Source organism: Oxyura jamaicensis, chromosome 1, assembly GCF_011077185.1.
Source record: "Oxyura jamaicensis isolate SHBP4307 breed ruddy duck chromosome 1, BPBGC_Ojam_1.0, whole genome shotgun sequence".
NCBI classification, from domain to species: domain Eukaryota; kingdom Metazoa; phylum Chordata; class Aves; order Anseriformes; family Anatidae; genus Oxyura; species Oxyura jamaicensis.
The window spans coordinates 118876782-118884182 of record NC_048893.1 but is presented as its reverse complement, the minus strand read 5'-3'; the positions used below and the strand labels follow the sequence as shown (position 1 = coordinate 118884182).

Sequence of the window (7401 nt, the reverse complement as noted above, 5' to 3'; positions counted from 1 at the left end):
AAAGAAAGAAAGAAAGAAAGAAAGAAAGAAAGAAAGAAAGAAAGAAAACAACAACAACAAAAAAAAAAAACAATGCTTAAATTGCATTCATGATCTTGACCTGTGCATTAAAGATGAAAAGTTTGGAGAAAGAGAGAAAGAGAGAAGAAGAGGAAGGAGGGGAAGGAAGGAAGGGAGGGAGGGAGGGAAAAACAACAAAGCAGAACCTTCTTGCTATGAATCCCAGACTAGCTGTCATGACTCATATTTCAGAAAAATAATGTGTCTTATGAGATGACATTAGAACTATGCATAAGAACGGTACGGTTAATAATTTCAGAAATGTATGTAAAAACCAAAAGCTGCTAGTTGCTGTCTCTTGATTTTAAAATCAGCAACCTACTGATGATGCTACCATGATGCATTTGAATAAATTCAGATAAATTCAGGGCACCATGACTCCACTGAAGAAACGTTGCTCTATGCAGATTTTCCACTGTTCCATATCTATCTTTTCTAAGGAGACGTTTATGAATCTTTAACATGACAAATTGTGTGAAAATGTACCAATGAGCCATTTCTAAGGGGAAAATTCTGTCATTTTCAGGACCACTTTTTCTTGCCCTATGATGTCTGCTCACAAAGGCAGGATAATTTATTTGCTGTATTAGTCTTGCTTTCCAGCTCTTTTCTCTCAGCATTTTAAATACAGAACACATATGGTCTGCATCTCATTTTGGGTAATCAGAAAACCTAAAATGATTTCCTAATAATCATTTCACCAACATGTGATGCAAACATCAAAAATCCTCACCAAGTATCTCTGTAAACCTTAAAAGTAAATAGTATTAAGACACTCACAGACATTAGGATGTCTGTGTACATGAACTGTACACAGGGTAAATGAACTGTACTAAAGGCAAACAACATTGAAAAATTGTTCCTCAAATTTCTCTCAAAATCAGATTTCTGTCCACTAATTATGTTAAATTGCCCTACAACATAAGGAGTTAGACTGACTTCAGTGGTGTTCATGTATAGTGAGGCATTCATGTATAGTGAATAACTAATGATAAATCTATAAAATGCACAAACAGAAGTGATGGGCATTTTGTAAAGGTAAATGCAGAGAATAATGCCAAGCATCACGATGTGAGAGAAGAGGCATAGATCACGTTCATGCCACGCAATTCACTTCTCCATCTCACCTGTTTCATAGAATTGGAACACAATTGATGTTACTGGGAAGAATACAGATTTATAATGTCGTGAGGAGAGCAAGACCAGAGGTACAAAGAAAAGGAAAAAAATCTAGCATGTTTGATTTTATCCCACAGTTACACATTTGCTTAATCTGATCATTTAAGCCAGTAATTGCCTTCAGAAGAACAAAACCTGCTTTAAATATAGGCATTTGTTCAAAAGCTGAACATATGTATACCACAGTGTGAGCATTTAACTTGAAAATAATTATTTCACTTTTTTTTTTTTTTCCAGCGTTACCTGTTTTCCGAGATGAGTGAACATCTTTTAGCTAGTGTCCACATTGTATATAAATTTAAAATGCTGTTAGAAAAAATGGAGAACGTCTATTGCAAAGATCAGTTCCTGCACTGCAATGTACTCTAAAGCAGCTCCTGCATTAAGCCAAGTTAATTTACTATTAATTTCTATGGCCATAGGATCAAGCTTGTATTGAAAAAATCATTGCCCAGGCAAATTATGTAGGTTTAAGCTTATACACTGCTTGTTTTTAAGCATGTACTAAAGTATCTTGCTGATTTCAGACCAATTATTTCAATCTGTAATGTTTACTTGAAAATACTGGTCTCACTTAAGATTGACACAAATGATTCTGTAAATCACACAATCATTATACCTAAATTAACGTGAAATAGAAGATCTGTCATGATTTGTCAACATGTTTTAGTATGCATACCTTATTTTACAGAAAGAGAAAACTTAGGAACAGAAGCAAGCCATGAGACAAAAAAAAAAAAAAAAAAAAGGCAATCAATGAAATATATGGAAGCAAAAATGAAAACATATCTCCCCCCATATTTTGGACATTATTTCTTCTTCTTCTTCTTCTTCTTCTTCTTTTTCTTTTCCTCTTTAGGAATACTGACTTTTGCTGTTATGTTAATTTTCCAACATACAAAATATAATAGCATTTTCAATATCTCTAAATTTGATAGTCTGTATTCTATTATTACTAAACCTGAGTTTTTACTATCATTTTTGTTAGTTATACTGATCAAAATGTAAGAAACAACAAAAACAATATAATTCTAATTAATGCATGGCTATCCTATTAATGCCAATAATCTTACAATTAAAAACTGAAGACAAAAGTTAAAAAAAAATCCTTAGAAAGACTTGGCATATGATATCGTATGATTAAAAACATCAGCCACTACAATATTGTGGTGAGCAACAATTTATCACAGTCACCAGTCAACATACATGATTCTAGAGCTAGGTTTTTGTTTTTGAGTGAAATTCTGTATGAATTCTTTTTTTTTTTCCCACCAAGCATTCAAACAATTTTAAGAAATAGTAATCATTTATGTTGTACAATAATTTTCAGCTATAGAAGCAGAAATTTGGAATTTCTACTTAACTGTGATTTTCATCAGTATGATTAAAATCTTTTACAATAATGTTTATATTTTTAATAATCAGTTTGTATAGTGTAAGACTATTTCATTTTTCCATTACTTTTTCCTTCTACATAAAAAATACCAAACCTATCATAGGTTTATAGCAAAAAAAATTAGTTAACTGTAGTGTTGGTAATTTAAAAACAAATGTACATGGTGAGTAGTATTCCACTACCACAATGAGAGACCTATTTGAACCAATTAAATGGCTCAGGATGTAAATGACTTCTCAGTGTGAACAGCGATAGGAGAAACAGCCCCAAATTATCTTCATTATGACTGTCCTTACGCAAGAAAGAATTTCAATGCTATATGATACTGTAGGTGGTAGATTGGATTTTAAATGATCCATACAGTCCTGTTAGAAAATATTTTAAAATGCTTTGGAAAATTAGCAAGGACTCTAGAAGACATACCACAGAAACCATAGCCAGCCAAATACTAGGAGCCTAGAGCATAACAGCAGCCTTAATCAGTCAGATGAAAAGCTCATCTCTCCCATCCTGTCTCTGAGAGCAACCAATACATTTGCTTGGGGAAGAAGGAAAGCCTGGGAAACATTGAGTATCCCTGCTCCTTGCTGTACTCTTCCAGCTCAACAATTTGGTGCTCAGAGATTCTGGAGCTAGAATTTGTCTATCTTTGTCAATTAGATCTTGAAGGATTCTTCTTACATGAAATTATCTATTTGATTTTTGAACTAACTTACACTTTAACCATCCAAAATAGCCTATAAACTCAATGTTTATGTTGAAGAACCACATTTTTTTTTTTTTTTTTAACATATCATTTGAGATCTTCTCCCATTCTTAGTTCATGAGAGACAATGATCAATCTTTCTTTGTGGACTTTCTTTGTGCTATTCCAGAATTTATAAAACCTATCATATTTATTCCTTCCAGGGTTAGATTCAAAGATTGACATATCCAATTAAATGTGTATATAAAGAAGATATTTAGATCTGAGCTAGTCACCCTACAATGACTTTATATTGACTTTATATTCAATCACTGATCAAAACAAAAGCTGAACTTTTTTTTTTTTTTTTTTACTATAGGATGGCATGAATCACATTTTGAATTACAGAGATTAAACTGAGAAGATTTGCATTCACTAGACTGGGAACCTAGACAACTAGATCATACACAGACACCTACCTGGCAGATATAAAATTACACAAAATAAATCACATTCCTACTTCATTTATTCTGTCCTTGTGCAGGAGCTTTCCATACTTTTGATCTGCTATATTTTTGAAATTGGTAGACCAGAACACTGCCTACAATATATAAGATACAAGGTCTTATACCATGGTATAATGATATTTTCTGCTTTACCAATAATTCCCAACATTTGATTTGGCATTCTGAATAGTGCTGAGTATTGAAGTGCTGAAAGTGCTGAGTGGTTTCAGAGAACCAGGGCATACAATTCCAAGATCTCCCTCATGAGTGTTAAAGAAATGTTTAAAAGGGCTAAATGAGCGCTCATTACTGTGCATATAAAGTTGGGATTAGTTTTCTAAATGCATTGCTTAACATTTATCAACACTGATTTTCAACTGCCACCACTTTATTTCCATCCAGTACTGTGAGGTCCTTCTATAGCTGTTTGCAATTCATCCCCACCTGAAGAGCTTTAAATAGGTTTGTATCATCAACAAGACATGTCACTGCATATGTCACATTTGTTATCCTTTTCATTTCATTTATGTGCATACTAGACAGAGTAGACCTTCTTGAGTGTAATGCCCCTCATTAGGAAAACTGAATATTGACCTCTGCTTTTTATTTTCCACCTTTTACAGGAAATAAATAACCAGATAAGTGGTTATTTATCCTTATCAAGTCTTTCTCTCTTATCCCACAGGAACCTACATTTTTAGTGAACAACATTTTTGAAATCATTTTTGAATCCCCCAAAGCCAATACTCCCTTGTCAACATGCTCACTGTTTTCTTGAAGGCACACTAAGCCATGTAGTATTATGTATGGCTTACCTACTTTTACAAAAGCTACATGGTCTCTTCTACAGTATACTTTTTTCCAAATTTCTTGGTCTCTAGGTCCACACTCCTGATTAGATGCACTTTATTTGGACTATAGAAACTATTGCAATATTTGCCACCTTCCAGTCCTTATAATAAACTCATCTATTTAGAGGGGATAGATTTGTTTTCAGCTTCCATTGTAGTGTCTCCATGCTGTCTTCAAATTTTAGTTTTTTTTAGGATTCTTTTAAGCAGAGTTCCTCATTTGTGTATAGTTCCCCTTCTGAAAACTGAATGTTGCTGTGGAGGATAGTTTTATTATTTTTGGTTTTGTTTTGTTTTTAGTTTGTTTTATCCCTGCAAAGATGTTGACTTTTAGTTCATAATGATCCCTATTATGATAGCAATGTTTTGAACCTGTATTGCTTAGTACCATGCCAAATATTTCTTCTCCCATTTGTGGCCACACTAAGAGGTTACTCCATGAAGCAGTGATTTTTTTTTTTTTTTTTTAATCTATAAATGTAATCTTAAAATCATGCTCTAACAAGGCACTTACTGTAATTTCCCTTCTTGAAATGTCTTTCTTACCAATTATCATCTTAGTGTTCCCCAACACTCCATATTTTCTATCTGGGGATGGAATTTCAAATTCCAAAGGATGTTAGGCTAGTTTGATAAAACTAATTCACCTTTGTGATTTGACTCCTAACCGTCATTAAATATAGCATTAGGCTACCACTGTCAGAAACTTACTCTTCCTTTACTGTGCAATTTGTAACTTGGATGTTACAGTGTCTACTACTTATTTGTTTTCCTCGGTTTTCTGATATGTGCATATTATATTTATATTTGAAACCAAGTATTTTCATTTCCCCCTTCTTATCTCTTTAGCTCTGGTATTTTTAACCCTGGATGATCACACTAAATGATATGCTTTCCATACTCATCTATCTCTTGAAGCGTTTTACAGACCCTTTTAGAACTCAAGTGCCAGTAGATTGGTTTCTTACTTATTTCAGAATATGCAGACTAACCACTCTCTCGTACTCCCTCACCCTCCACCCCCAAAATAATCTGTAGGTCCTTTTCCATTAAAGTTGCTAGTGCTTTAGGTATCCTGTTAAAGAAAAAATAAATAAATAAGAAAAAATGTAAGAGCCAACACAGCCCTCAACTCCTTTTAGAATACCAACTCTATGAGCAAAGATTTGTTTAAACATGATTACTTTTTTATTGTTGTTATTGTCCTTCTGTGCATGTCCTATTTCACAAGCCATCTTGTTTTGGTTTTGTTTTTCCTTTCTTTTGTTTAGTGGTCCCTAACATATAGAAAAGCACTGACTTCCTCTTTGGAAGGCTGCCCAATGATCAGAAGGGAGCTAAAGATACAAAAGTCTGTCTTAATATTTAAAGACCTCACCAAATGGAGATGCCTTTTGTCAATGCCATGAAAAGGACATGTTTTTGTTTAGGATTCATAAATCAGTTTCTTGAAATCTGTAAGGAAATTCATGACACATTTGAGTAGAAGAGTGAATAAACAGTGAATTAGCATATTTCAGTAACAATACTTTGCTAGCCTCAGGGAGTTTCCATCACAAAATTCCTAAGTGAAAATTCAGGAAGGAATATTGACTATACAATGCACAATTTCTGTTTCTTGACCCCTCTTCTCCCTCAGCCACATGTGCAACAGCTGATAACAAGCCAAACATAGAATTCATGAATCCAACCAAAATTAAATCAAGAGCCTGTAACTTCTGTCCCACTAAAGTTAATGGAATAGTGTGACTAAATTCCCCTATGCCACTTGGAAAACATACCCTGAAGAGGAAGTGTATTCTCAGAACAAGACTTGTTCCTTAAGCAAAGAGGAAAAAAGTAAAGTAAAATAGAGGCTGGCTTTTATTAATTGTTGCTAACATGAATTGTCAGTGCTTCAATAAAATTGCTTTTTCTCTTACCAAGCTGATTCTTACTGATCCTACAATCTACCATATATGTTTAAATGTAGTCCAGCATGGAGAACTTCAATACCTTGTCAGAACAGACAGCAACAATGCAGCTGTATTGTGAGCAAGAAATTATTGTTGCTTAGCATTCATATCGATAAAAGGAACACAACAGCATGTACATCGTAAGTCATATTCTCATGTACATCTCAGTGGTACTGAGACTGAGTTTAGCTGTATTTGTATTAAAAATTCTATTAAATAAACAGAAACCATCTAATAATTACTATCTAATAAATATCACCTAATAATTTTCAATCATTACACAATTGTTCAATCATGAAGTTAATAACAAGTAATTGAGATTTTCAATAGTGATTTTCAAATCCAGTCACTATTCTTACCATCTCCTAGTTATTTGAAACATTTTTTTGGCAACGAAAAATAGTTTTTGTTGTTGTTGTTACATTTGTCTTTTGTATGGCCTTAACAACACTTCAAATTATATTTACAAGTTTAGGAAAATCTCTGTAAGGCCATGTGTAAACAACTATGCTAGAACTATAATGAAACGTTGCTTTCCCACTAGTTTGTCCTCATCCTATACACATTACTAAAGATCAAATGCTCTTAACATTTCCCATACACATGTATGGAGGGATCATGAATCTCATCAGATATATAATAATGCCCATCTCTTGCTGAAAAGAAAAATGGAAGGACACAAAGTTCATTTTACCAAAGCACCTAATACTTCAAATGTTCAACTCTAGCTTCTGGAAATGAGTCTCTGTCTTTTCTTTTTGGTTATGGA

The 7401-nt window shown here is 33.4% G+C and overlaps 1 protein-coding gene across 13 annotated transcripts in view; it reads right to left on the bottom strand.

Moving 5' to 3' along the window:
• The window catches only part of DMD (dystrophin), a 1227136-nt gene that overhangs the window by 161618 nt on the left and 1058117 nt on the right, over positions 1-7401 (bottom strand). The gene's annotated exons all lie outside the window — the stretch shown is intronic.